Genomic DNA, 14,239 nt, shown 5'->3' with positions numbered 1-14,239 from the left:
AGATCAACTCAACTCAACTTAACTTTATTGTCATTCTTCCACATACATAGTATACAGAAGAACGAAATGTTGTTTTCTTTCAGTCCAAGGTGCATAGACGGTGCAAACAACAAACATTTGAGATAAAACAGTAAACATTAAATCATGCAAGAGCTGGTAAAGAGATGTGCAAAGATCACATAACACAATATAACACGACCTAACATAAGATGAAATAAGACAATACAACCTAACAACATACCACAACCAGAAATCATCAAATAACGCCATCGTATGAACATGCATTGTTGAAGATGTATTCATACGGTATGTCTGTGCATTTGTGGTTATGCATGCCATTGAAGTAACATGTCCTCCATAACAATGCCTGAAGAACTGCTCTATAGAGAATCAGGACTCTCAGATTTTCATTCTGAATCTTCTGTCTTGAGGCAAATATTTATCATCTGCTCTACAGTTTAATGAGAACAAATAGACTAATGTAAATTAAACAGTAATGGATCACTTAGCATGCTTTCTCAATCATTACACACTATAATAGGATTGATACAAAAATGTATTGTTAGCTCGAAAATGAAACAGCAAAAGCAGAACAGCTTAGAATTAGTTGTGAAGAAACAAGATGGACAGTTTAATGGAAAATGGAATGAATGACACATAGATACAGTTCATTTAGTACATACTGTATGATATCAAAATGTGTCTATCCTTATTTGAAGCAGTTATATTGGTGTATGGTGGATGTTGAGAGTAAAATAGAATACAATAGACGTTTTTCATAGTATATGCCAGGGGTTGTCATTGGTCCAGATTTGGCCCAACAAAGTACAAGGGTAAGTCAAAAAGTTCTAAGACATCTCCCAGAGTTCAACAAAGAAGGAATTATCTGATGGAAACACTGCTTGCAGAAGTGTTTAGACTTAAATGGAGGATACAGTGGTGCTTGAAAGTTTGTGAACCCTTTAGAATTTTCTATGTTTCTGCATAAATATGACCTAAAACATCATCAGATTTTCACACAAGTCCTAAAAGTAGATAAAGAGAACCCAGTTAAACAAATGAGACAAAATATTATACTTGGTCATTTATTTGACGAAAAATGATCCAATATTGCATATCTGTGAGTGGCAAAAGTATGTGAACCTCTAGGATTAGCAGTTAATTTGAAGGTGAAATTAGAGTCAGGTGTTTTCAATCAATGGGATGACAATCAGGTGTGAGTGGGCACCCTGTTTTATTTAAAGAACAGGGATCTATCAAAGTCTGATCTTCACAACACATTTGTGGAAGTGTATCATGGCACGAACAAAGGGGATTTCTGAGGACCTCAGAAAAAGCATTGTTGATGCTCATCAGGCTGGAAAAGGTTACAAAACCATCTCTAAAGAGTTTGGACTCCACCAATCCACAGTCAGACAGATTGTGTACAAATGGAGGAAATTCAAGACCATTGTTACCCTCCACAGGAGTGGTTGACCAACAAAGATCACTCCAAGAGCAAGGCGTGTAATAGTTGGCGAGGTCACAAAGGACCCCAAAGTAACTTCTAAGCAACTGAAGGCCTCTCTCACATTGGCTAATGTTAATGTTCATGAGTCCACCATCAGGAGAACACTGAACCACGATGGTGTGCATGGCAGGGTTGCAAGGAGAAAGCCACTGCTCTCCAAAAAGAACATTGCTGCTCATCTTCAGTTTGCTAAAGATCATGTGGACAAGCCAGAATACTATTGGAAAAATGTTTTGTGGATGGATGAGACCAAAATAGAACTTTTTGGTTTAAATGAGAAGCGTTATGTTTGGAGAAAGGAAAACACTGCATTCCAGCACAAGAATCTTATCCCATCTGTGAAACATGGTGGTGGTAGTATCATGGTTTGGGCCTGTTTTGCTGCTTCTGGGCCTGGATGGCTTGCTGTCATTGATGGAACAATGAATTCTGAATTATACTAGCGAATTCTAAATGAAAATGTCAGGACATCTGTCCATGAACTGAATCTCAAGAGAAGGTGGGTCATGCAGTAAGACAACAACTCTAAGCACACACGTAGTTCTACCAAAGAATAGTTAAAGAAGAATAAAGTCAATATTTTGGAATGGCCAAATCAAAGTCCTGACATTAATCCAATCAAAATGTTGTCGAACGACCTGAAATGAGCAGTTCATGTGAGGAGACCCACCAACATCCCAGATTTGAAGCTGTTCTGTTCCGAGGAATGGGCTAAAATTCCTCCAAGCCGGATTGATCAACAGTTACCAGAAACATTTAGTTGGAGTTATTGCTGCACAGTTATTGCTGCACCAGATACTGAAAACAAAGGTTCACATACTTTTACCACTCACAGACATGTAATATTGGATCATTTTCCTCAATAAATAAATGACCAAGTATAATATTTTGGTCTCATTTGTTTAACTGGGTTCTCTTTATCTACTTTTAGGACTTGTGTGAAAATCTGATGATGTTTTAGGTCATATTTATTCAGAAATATAAAAAAATTCTAAAGGGTTCACAAACTTTCAAGCACCACTGTATGTAGAGAAATAGCGCTGTTATTTTCACAAATAAAATTTTTTTTTTCAATTTGTCTTAGAACTTTTTGACTTACCCTCGTATATCAGACTCAGGAATAAAGGTACCTGTACTTTTCCATGCCACTGGGGTGGTATCCTTATGGGACATGTTTTGCATTTAGTAAGTATATATTTTAAGTGGAAAACTTTACAGATAATTTAAGGTACATATTTACCCTGAACACATTAATTAACTCTCAAAGTTAATTAAAGGCCCAGCACATGCACTTTTCTAGTTTAGGAGTATTAAATGGACAAAATGTGCACCCTTGACAGTACCACCCCAGCAACAAGAAAAAGTACAGTTTCGTCCCTGTTTTTCTCAAAGTGAACTTAATATACTGTATCAGAGATGATAAAAGTGAAAAACTAGCCATAGTTCAGTGGCTCCACTGAACTCTATATGCTAGCCGTAGTTGTTACTTATCCCATGCATTTATGTAATGTATTTAGCTGAAGACAGCTCATCGTACTAGAGACTAACTACTGGGCTAGAGATGTTAGGTCAAAATAGGAAGAGCTTTCATAGACTTTCATATATTTAATCTTTTTGGTCTGGTTAATGAACTGGATTTGTTTAAAGAAAATCTAATGCCAAAATAGAACTTTAAAGACAAATGGACTAAGTATGTGTTTATTCTCCCCATATCAAATTCACAACAGATATTTCTTTTCAGAGTCCACTGCACTAGTCATAAATGGTACTGTGATGCACCAATATCACACAAAATATAACCACTTTGAATTCTTATTTATAACCATAAACTAATCATTAATGATTAAGCAATGAAAGGCAAATGCTGTCACCATTCAGTCATGCTAGTTGCTTATCTGGACCTTTGTAACACGGGCGATTGCTCTAAGACAACGAGGGAGGCTCAGCCTCCTCTAAAAATGACAAACATCGTGTAGGATGAATTGCACTAGGCTTATGTTATAGCCGACCTTATAACATTGCTATTTCAGATCCAGAATCATAGAAATATATGTGCTCAACCCACTACAGTGCGAAATCATTCCGTTATAACTTTCCCCAGTGTGCGTGAGTTTTTCCCCCTCGTGACAGCGCAATGCAGCCCAGCCTCAGTGGACTTCAATGGCATTTGGGAGCTATGCGCTTTTCAATCTCAAAATGCAAGACGATTATTGGACAAATACTGCGAAAACGCCCGCCCACGGAGTCTCACGGACTCCCAGCCTCAGTGGACTTCAATGGCATTTGGGAGCTATGCGCTTTTCAATATCAAAATGCAAGATGGTTATTGGTCAAATACTGTGAAAATGCCCGCCCACGGACTCCGAGCCTCACATGGGAGGGACATGGCAGTTTCCGCGAGGAGACTGGTGATTGGTGAAAGCGGCCGGATATTTTCTTTGATTGACAGCTCGTTTCAACTATAGACAGGCAGCAGACAGTATTGCCAGATTGGGCGATTAACCTCCCAATTGGGCGGTTTTAAGTGCATTTTGGCGGGTTTTGAACATATTTTGGGCTGGATAAAGTCAGCAGTATCTGGCAACATCAGCTCAGTCCCATGCGGATTCGCAAGTGCTGTGGTGTATTGTAAGAGATCGGCTTACATTTCGATTTCATTCATTACATACGGTTTCTACCAGCTTTTTTTAGTTTGTATATATTTTTATTGTAAATAAAGTGTAAATATAGTGTTGTCAAGTTTGCTATCTTAGTTCCAGAAATTTCGTTTATTTGAGTGACTGAACTTGAACTTGAGGGGGCTAGTCAGCTAGCAAGAAAGCTGCGCACGGATGCCAAGCATTGCTGATTTAATTTTGGCGAAGCCATTTGCCAGTCTTCCTTTCGAGGAAAAAATTAAAATTAAAGAGCAGGGTAGACCAACGCCTCAAATTGACTTGGTGAAAAAGGTAGGGAATAATACTCGTTCCTTTCAGCTCTCCTGGTACGAGAAAGTGAATTGGCTAACAGCAAGTGACCCACATCAACAACAGTAAATAGGCTACTTTAGTAATATGTCATGGATGGACCAAAAATATAGAATCTATTTAAAATGTTTATGCTGAGTATATTATATTGGAATATATGTTTTTCTGGATATGAATTAAACACCGCTACAATTTGGAAAACATTTTTAAACAAAAACACAGCCGAGGTCAATTTTTAAACAACATGCCACAATTTTAAAATATAAAATGTTAAAATATCCCCCCCCCAACACCACCATCATGTATATTGGACAGTAGGCTAACAGGCCAAAAGAACCTGTTATTTCACAGTTTGCGACGCTGCCAACAATCAGCCAGATCAGAGGCAAGAGTATGGGCAAAATTGATGTGTTTTTTCTTTTAAAATCTGGAAATATCGTAACTGACCAGCCTCCCCTGTTTGAAAGACTACCAGCCGCCACTGCTTTGTAAGTAAGGAATTTTATGCAACCTGACCGTTGATGTACTGTAAATAGCCCTTATGTGTGCTAATGGGGAGTTGTGCGATGAGCTGAAGATGTGGAGCTCTTCATGGTACAGAAACCAGACATAGACTGGTTTAAATGCAACAGCAATTCAGCATATTTTGACATGTGTACTTTTTGGTGATTGATAACCAGAACTGACCTGTCTGTATCTGATGTATCGCAGGAAATCAGTGTGAGTGACTGAGGGCTCAAGTGAGAGGATACTAGTGAATACCAATTTAAGATGAATGGTGTGTTTACAACATCTTTCTCATTCTTACCAATTTGGACTAGAGCAAACTCTGGTACTATAGATGATGTGATCCTCAAATTATTTGCAATTTTACATTGAGGAATATTATTCTTAAATTGTTAATAAAAATTTGCCCATGCAGTCTTGCACAGAGTGGTGAACCCCTCTCTATCTTTAATTCTGAGAGACTCAGCCTCTCCGGGATGCTCTTTTTATACCCAATCATGTTACCGGCCTGTTGCCAATTAACCCAATTAATTTTTTTTTACATTACATACCTTTTCCAGTCTTTTGTTGCCCCTGTCCCAACTTTTTTTTTAGTTGCTGGCACCAAATTCAAAATGAGCATCTATTTTTCAAATAACAATAAAAATGTCTGTTTCAGCATTTGATATGTTTTCTTTGTGTCATTTTCAATTCAATATCAGGATTCCATGATTTGCATATTACTGCTTTCAGTTTTTAATTTTACGCCTCACACAGCATCCTAACTTTTTTGGAATTGGGATTGTACAAATCTCTGTGATTTGAGATGGCAATAATCAATCTCTCCATGGTGTCCATTGCTGTAAATGGTCTTCTTGTCATTTCAGATGTCCCATCTCACTAAGAATCTTGACACTTTGATTGGTCAAAATGTGCGAAACCTTCCTAGGATACACTAAACTGACAGTGATAAGTATTGCATTCTGCTTAGAAAGTTGAATTAAGTTCAATTTGAACCAATGCTCTACTCTTATGTCACAAGCATAATACTAGTGGTGTCAGCTATTCTGCTGCCGAACCAAAGCAAACAATAAAAAAATCTTCCACTTCTGATGGTACTACTGCTGCTCAGTGTGATCCTCGCCTAACTGTAGTTCTTCAGTTTCTCAGACTCAGTCATCATCACAGTAGAAAATTTACAACATGTCAGTAAGTTAAACTAAGACTACCAACCTGTGATTGTCACAATAGTACGACCCATTTGTAGCTTTTCATAAACAGAAAATACTTCACTGTGACAACCAATGCCGGGGTGGCCCTATATTTAGCCGGGACCATCCCCGGCCCAAACCATCAATGGTGGCCTGCTTGGAGCATGGGGAAAATAATTTTCACTAATTTTGGTCACTGATCTTATTCTTGCATTAATCATCAATTCAACTGCACTCTGCATTTTCACATGGCAGCCCAGACGCCGACAGCATCGCAGCAGATTAAATAGGCGCTACCAAATAAGGAAATTCTCCCCTCCCCTCTATTGCAGTTGGTTTGGTCCAAGACTCCTCCTCTGTATTGCGGGGAACTTAAACAACATTGGCACGAAACAGCGCGCGTCAGTGATGGAGGGCAGAAAGAGGCCGGGTGGAACCGAAAGGGCGAAGCTTAAAAAAAGGAAGGAGGTGGCAGCAAAATGTGCCAAATTGACAGATATGTTCTCAAGACCAGCTGGTAGGTTACGAAAGATATGGAGTATGATAACCCTGTTTGTCGATTTTATCAGTCTATGCTAGGCCTATAATGTGTCGATAGTCTGCGATGTCAATTCAGCTTTTTGATGTCATGTGAAATCTCGCAATTTACACGGTATAGATGTGGTGTATGTCTTAATTCTAAGAAGAACCGGACATTGCTTTACATCCCAGTTATTAACAATTTTAGATGAACAGGTCCCAAATGTGCTGTTGCGCGTTATTTCCTCATCCAGCCTATTTCATCTCGCTGTCACACCGTGCATTTCCACAGGCGTGCGCACATTGTGGTTATGAACACATAGGCCTAGAAGTCATATTTGATGTTAAATAACTGTTGTTAAATATATAACTTAGAAGAGGTGTATGCGTATGGCAATATTCTAAGCAGAATCGAACACTTGCTTTAGCCTACATTTCATTTAACCATTTTTGAGTTGCCTAATGCGCCCTCACGCTTTATCTGCCGGTTGCTGAGTACCCAGCATTGTTGATTTGCCATTATTTTCGAGGCGTATGCGGCATGTAATGCACAAGCATTGGTTCAAATGCACGCGAGAACCTATATTGTTAAAGTGAAGTGAAGTTTACCTGAATTTAAACCAAATAAAAAGCATTGTGAAAGAACAGTTATTTGTTTTATCTTTTTTAATGTACTCAAATTCCTCCTCCATTTCAAAGTGGCCTGAATGTGACTTAAACTCCCGGACTGAAAACAGGGCCCACTCCGGCCCTGGTGACAACAGTTTGTGAGCAGCACAGCAGAGCTGAGCAATGATACACATGAGCAGAGACATGCATAGAGACCTAGATAACTCAATGATGTGAAGCCATGTGGCTGCCACTTGATAAAATGGATGGTTGCCTGTGGATGAAATGTAAACATATCCCATCATAAACCAAAGATAGAACAAAAATGATAAAGTGTCCCATAATTTCCTCTAATAATACCCAATTTAGGTGTTCTACCAAAATATGTCATGTGTATATATCCATGTAAATGTTTTATCTTGCTTTTATAGGAGTAACTGATGATTATGTATTTGATGCCACTCAAGTAGATCGCCAGACGGGCTGGTTTCAGTATTTCAGGAATTTTCTCTCTCTCTCTCTCTCTCTCTCTCACACACACACACACACACACACACACACCCCAGCCATTCACCAGAACCTGCTGAAAAACCCAACTACATAGAGTAGTTCCCCATCACTGCGCTTGTCCATTCAATTACATTTTCATCCAAACCCTGACAGACATGATTCCTCCTTTCAGTAAAGGGCGGCACGGTGGTGTAGTGGTTAGTACGGTCAACTCACAGCAAGAAGGTTCTGGGTTCGAGCCCAGCGGCTGGCGGGGGCCTTTCTGTGTGGAGTTTGCATGTTCTCCCCATATCTGCGTGGGTTTCCTACGGGTGCTCGGGTTTCCCTCACAGTCCACAGACATGCGGTTAGGTAAATATGGGACGGCCTTGGGCTGAGGTGCCCTCGAGTGAGGCACCTAACCCCCATCTGTTCCCCGGGTGCTGCTAGCATGGCTGCCCACTGCTCTGGGTATGTGTGTGTGCTCATTGCTCACGTGTGTGTGTGTGTGCATGTGTGTGTTCACTGCTTCAGATGGGTTAAATGCAGAGAGGAATTTCACAAGTGTGTGATGAATAAAGTTGTGCTTTCTTTCTTAAAAACTGGCACATTAGTGGAATCACCACAGCATCACTGGCGGCCTTCTGTGTTAAACATCTGATAAAAACTGGTTGGCGACACAATTTTTGTTTTCTTTGTAGTCTCCTCACATTGCTCAGGGTTATGTACAAGCTTCCAGATTAATCTCCCATGAAATTGAGTAGGGTGATCCTGTTTTTGCAGAGGGCAAGTACTATTTGTTGTGAGGTGCACAGAGTGACTGCAGAGTTGTACTGCAAGTTTCACAACCCAAAGTGAAGCAAACTGATAGAGGAGAGAAAGACAAAGGCAGTTACAATGACAAAAAACAGTGTGGACTGTGATGGAGGAGATAGAAAAGAGTAAAACAGATAAAGCAAGAATTTCTATCAAGTCAGATGACTAGGCTATTCATGACAACACACACACACACACACACACACACACACACAGAAACTGGAAACACAGTTCATGGCTTTAAACAAGTGGAGAACCACTACTTATGATGGATAAACAGGATGCTTAAAAAACAGTGTCATGATATGAATCAGGAATCTGGACAAAATGAGTTTATGGTTGAGGCATGTTTATAGAGAAGGAGAAGACTATTGGTTTAAGTAGTTGGATCATCCAAGTCTCTATAGACTTTATTTACATTTAAAATTTTATATAGATGATTCTGTCAAATACCATCTTACTCCATAAGGCCTGATCCTGCCTAATGCCTAGTCTAGTTTCTTTTAACAAATTTTTGTTCCTTGAATGTTCTAGGAACAGAACAGTTTGGTTCTCATTTGGTTTTCCAAGTATTTTTTTTTTATTTTTTATTATGATTAAAAAAAATATAAGTCAGTCAGTCAGTCAGTAAGTCAGTCAGTCAGTAAGTAAGTATTTTACATATGCTGTGCATTACGGTTCAGAGAGTGTTCCCCTAATGTTCCCATTATATTCAGTGGTTGGATAACATTCTCCTAACATTCTGATAACCCTTAAATAACAAAAAATAGTACACAAAACCAACTTTGGTGAATGTCCCTTGTCAACCATAAGAGAATTTTGTATTCCCAGAACATTTCAGGAACAGTATTAACTTTTTTCTTTTAATTAAAATATAACATATGCAGCCTTATGAAACTGATTTGCAAAAAAAAAAAATCACCAAAGGGGACCCAGATGCTAATGTTAGGGAAATGTTCTATATTAGCTGGCTTAGTGATTTTATGTTATATTGTTTCTTTTGCAATCTTTATTGTAGGGGAACTGTAAGAGCGATGAACTATTGAGAAACACTGAGAAAGCTAGAATAAAAATTTAAACAGGACTGATTGCCCGGGGTGAGTTGTGGTTTGCTGTAGTTTTGACAGGATTCTAAGACTTGAACTCAGTAATCTACACACAATTTGGCTATAATACACTGATTGACAGGTTTTGATTTGTCTGTACTGAAGGAGGTTGAATTGACAAAGTATGATCGAGGAATGTAGTCCTGTTCCTCCTAGGAGATTCTGCCTCACGGATCCGGGAGCAACAGTCACTGATGCAGACACAGCCGTTCAGAGATGTTTCTCAGTTTACTGAAAGACGAACATGAGTATATATCCTCATTCAAGAGTGTGTTATAGCTAAATGATTGGAAGATGTGATTTAAGAAGCTGAGTTGTCTGCGTGACAGGGTAACGTCAACAGTGGATGAAGAATTACATCACTGTCCAAGATAACCTAATGAAAACAGAGAGCAGATGTGCGAGCGAAGATAAGTTTCAAGTATTTAACTGAAACTAGCTAAAACAATTAAAAAAGCAAACCAGCCAGAACCAGTTGTAAGCATGCCAAACAGATATCTCTTTCACTGGTGTACTTGTGTCTGCAAAATTCTGCTGCAGCAACACACAGAAAATACAAATACGATGGACTAAAAAAACCAACAACAGTATATTGCACTCATTCTTTCCTCAGTATCATGCAAGCATTAACTTCTTTTTAACTTCTTTCCCCCCCTCTATTTCACAAAGGTAGTCTGTCCAGCTGTAGACAGGATGTTTTTGAATTCACACCGGAGGATTATGAATGTTGACAAAATTATGAAATATAACTCTCTCTCTCTCTCTCTCTCTTGCTCAATGTGAGATAAATTGTAGCTCAACTACTGAAACCTTGGCTCCCCAGTCAAGCTGTGCTCTATTCAGTCTGCTTGAGGCAGCCTCCTGTTCACAAAAACGGACTTATGCATGCATTATAGACCAGTCTGTCTCCATCCAAATAAGAATCCTACTTAAGTTTATTTTTTTCCTGAAAGAGAAAATAGCTTGGTTACAAACAAGTTTCACATCATTACATGGAATCACACAGGGCCCTTCTGCAGCTTAATCATTCTTTCACCTGCTCTTTTTTCTTTAATACTAGGAACATTCCTATTATACTGATATTTATGCAAGTGAGTGTGCTATGACTCCCAAGGGATCTTTATTGTTAACAAGCTTGCTGCTCTAATTACTCCACCACACCTCGCACCCCTGAATGAAACTGTGGATTAGCTGCCACATAGGTGTAAACACAGACATGGAGCTGTATTTAGAGATGAGTTATGTCTGCATAGTGATGAATGTAGGCACAGTGGACAGTAATACACATAGAATAGAATTTGTCATTGCACAGTTGTACAATGAAATTGTTGCTCCCATTGGTATTCAGAAATCAGAATTCACTAAAGAATTACAATCAGTGACTGCTCTATATCTGTGCATGAGGTGGATTTTGTCCAGAACAAAGATAAGTCTCAGTTACGTGCATTTCTGATGATGAACTTAAATCTGTTTTTCTTGGGCAATATCAATGCGGGGGGCGGCACGGTGGTGTAGTGGTTAGCGCTGTCGCCTCATAGCAAGAAGGTTCGGGTTCGAGCCCCGTGGCCGGCGAGGGCCTTTCTGTGTGGAGTTTGCATGTTCTCCCCGTGTCCACATGGGTTTCCTCCGGGTGCTCCGGTTTCCCCCACAGTCCAAAGACATGCAGGTTAGGTTAACTGGTGACTCTAAATTGACCGTAGGTGTGAATGTGAGTGTGAATGGTTGTCTGTGTCTATGTGTCAGCCCTGTGATGACCTGGCGACTTGTCCAGGGTGTACCCCGCCTTTCGCCTGTAGTCAGCTGGGATAGGCTCCAGCTTGCCTGCGACCCTGTAGAAGGATAAAGCGGCTACAGATAATGAGATGAGAATATCAATGCGGGTTACAAGCTGCATTCATTGGTGCACCACTGTCTGACAATTTGTTGTAACCAACAATATGGCTTCCAGCCTCATTATACAGCAGTTTATAAAATGGCACTTTGCTCCAGTACGTTCGATTACATTGCATTTAATTTTTTTTTTTTTACATCAGGCTCTGACAGATACTCATGTCCACAACTTAATGAAGCCATGAGATACAAAACAGAGGTCATAAAATCTCAATGTCTGCATGGGATGTAGACTTTATCACACCTTTAATTCTGCTTTGTGGCAATGTCCATTGTTAAAATCCCTACACATATAAAATTGAATTGAATTAATTCTCTCAATTTTTGAATTACTAAAATAATGCCAGTGCCAATAGTGCCCATGGTTTGAAGGATATGCTTACCAAGCATTTGTCTGTTATGCTTACAGCTTACTTTAATGAGCATCAATCATACATTTATCAATAAAATAAAACACAGTTTTCCAGAAAATCTATGTATGCACTTTCCATGTTAAGTCCTCATTAAATATGTGCAACTCAACTCTGAATATACCTCTGTAATTTTTTTTAGTGATTATTCTATGTACAGTAGTACTGTATGTTGATGGATGATGAGAGAATTTGTACAGTCTACCTGTACAGAATTTGTACAGTCCTGGTAGGTGGGAGACAAATACAACAGTCTGCCCTCCAGGACCAAACTCCTAATTAAGATTTATTCAGGTTGCAGTGGAACATGGTACATTTTGGGCTAATAAATCTCTTAGCAGTTCCACCCTCTCTTTCAGTTTCTAAGCTCACAGTTTCTCTCTCTCTCTCTCTCTCTCTCTCTCTCTCTCTCTCTCTCTCCTCTCTGGTGATCTTTTCTACATAGTTTATGATGATAAAGGAATATTCAGATATTAAATGAGTCAAAATGATGCATTATACTGCAATCATTTCATTGAGACCTTGCTTGGAGCTATGTGTCTGAATGAATGCACAATAAAAATGGCAAGGCTGCTAGAATTGACACTGAATCGCTTATCTCAGCCACAGTCATAGACTTGTAGAGTGTTTCTATCAAAGAGGCCAGAGATGAGAGACAGGAACACACTAATTTAGTGCATTAGCAGGAAGAGACGCCTTTCAGCAGCATGAACAATGTGAATATGCAGAGAGTTTTGTAGTATTTTCAATATAGGATCATCAAACACTTCCAGGGGTCTTCATTCCTGTTCAGCTCTGCACATTTGACTGGGTTATGGGATGAAAAGACTTCCAAATCAATGGACTAAACACTACATTTACTTTATGCAGTCACAAATTATACAAATTAGCTTATCCGCTTAAAATTATTCAAAGCCAAACAAAAGACAAGATGGTGCTTTGGTTAGTTAAGATAGTTTTGTACAGCACAGAATTCATTTATCAAACAGCAGTCAATAATGAATGAAGAAAAATGTTGCAGTTTCTCTGACAGCCATATATACCCATGCCACCATGCTTCACAGATGAGATAGAATGCTTTGGATCATTAGCTGTTAATTTTCTCCAACCTTCCTCATTCTGTTATTGTCTTTATCACAACTGTCTCACATTTGTCCTTGAAAAGGCTTTTCTTCGACATTTTTAGCAGATTGTAGCCTCATCTATGTTTCCTTGAAGCTTTTCAGCAGTTGTGTAATCCTATTAGAGCTCAAGTAGGTGTATTCTTCTATTTATTGTCTCATCTCATCTCATTATCTCTAGCCGCTTTATCCTGTTCTACAGGGTCGCAGGCAAGCTGGAGCCTATCCCAGCTGACTATGGGCGAAAGGCGGGGTACACCCTGGACAAGTCGCCAGGTCATCACAGGGCTGACACATAGACACAGACAACCATTCACACTCACATTCACACCTACGGTCAATTTAGAGTCACCAGTTAACCTAACCTGCATGTCTTTGGACTGTGGGGGAAACCGGAGCACCCGGAGGAAACCCACGCGGACACGGGGAGAACATGCAAACTCCATACAGAAAGGCCCTCGCCAGCCACGGGGCTCGAACCCGGACCTTCTTGCTGTGAGGCGACAGCGCTAACCACTACACCACCATGCCGCCCCTTCTATTTATTGTATTTGGGACATTTATGCTTATATCATACAGGCTGGTTTTTGATCCATCTCAGTTCATCTCAAGGTTTCTCCGTAACATTCCTATTGTTTCCTTAAAACGTTTACCTCTGGTTTGTTCAGAGAGGTCTATGAATACGTTGACATTTAAATAGTCCAAGAAACAAATTTTCTTTATTATTAGAAATATTTTCGTCATGCACTACTATTATTTTCCATGATCTGACAGATTGTTTGCTATTGCTAAGCTTGTAAGCATATTTTGCTTCTTTACATTATACCAATGTTCATTCTCTGATTTATTTATCCTGAGTTTTAGTCCCTGCAATGACCTGGCAACTTTTCCAGGGTGTACCCCGTCTCTCACCCATAGTCAGCTGGGATAGGCTCCAGCTTGCCTGCGACCCTATACAGGATAAGTGACTACAGATGATGGATGGATGGATGGATGGATGGAGTTTTAGTCCAATTTCAAGCTCTCCAGTATTCATAGTTCTTTTGTCTTCATGTTAAGAGATAGTATGGAAATACTACATCCAATGTTACATCAAATACAACAAC

This window comes from Neoarius graeffei, chromosome 21 (genome assembly GCF_027579695.1).
Source record: "Neoarius graeffei isolate fNeoGra1 chromosome 21, fNeoGra1.pri, whole genome shotgun sequence".
Lineage (NCBI taxonomy): Eukaryota > Metazoa > Chordata > Actinopteri > Siluriformes > Ariidae > Neoarius > Neoarius graeffei.
The sequence above is the reverse complement of the archived record's forward strand: the minus strand, read 5'-3'. Positions refer to the sequence as shown.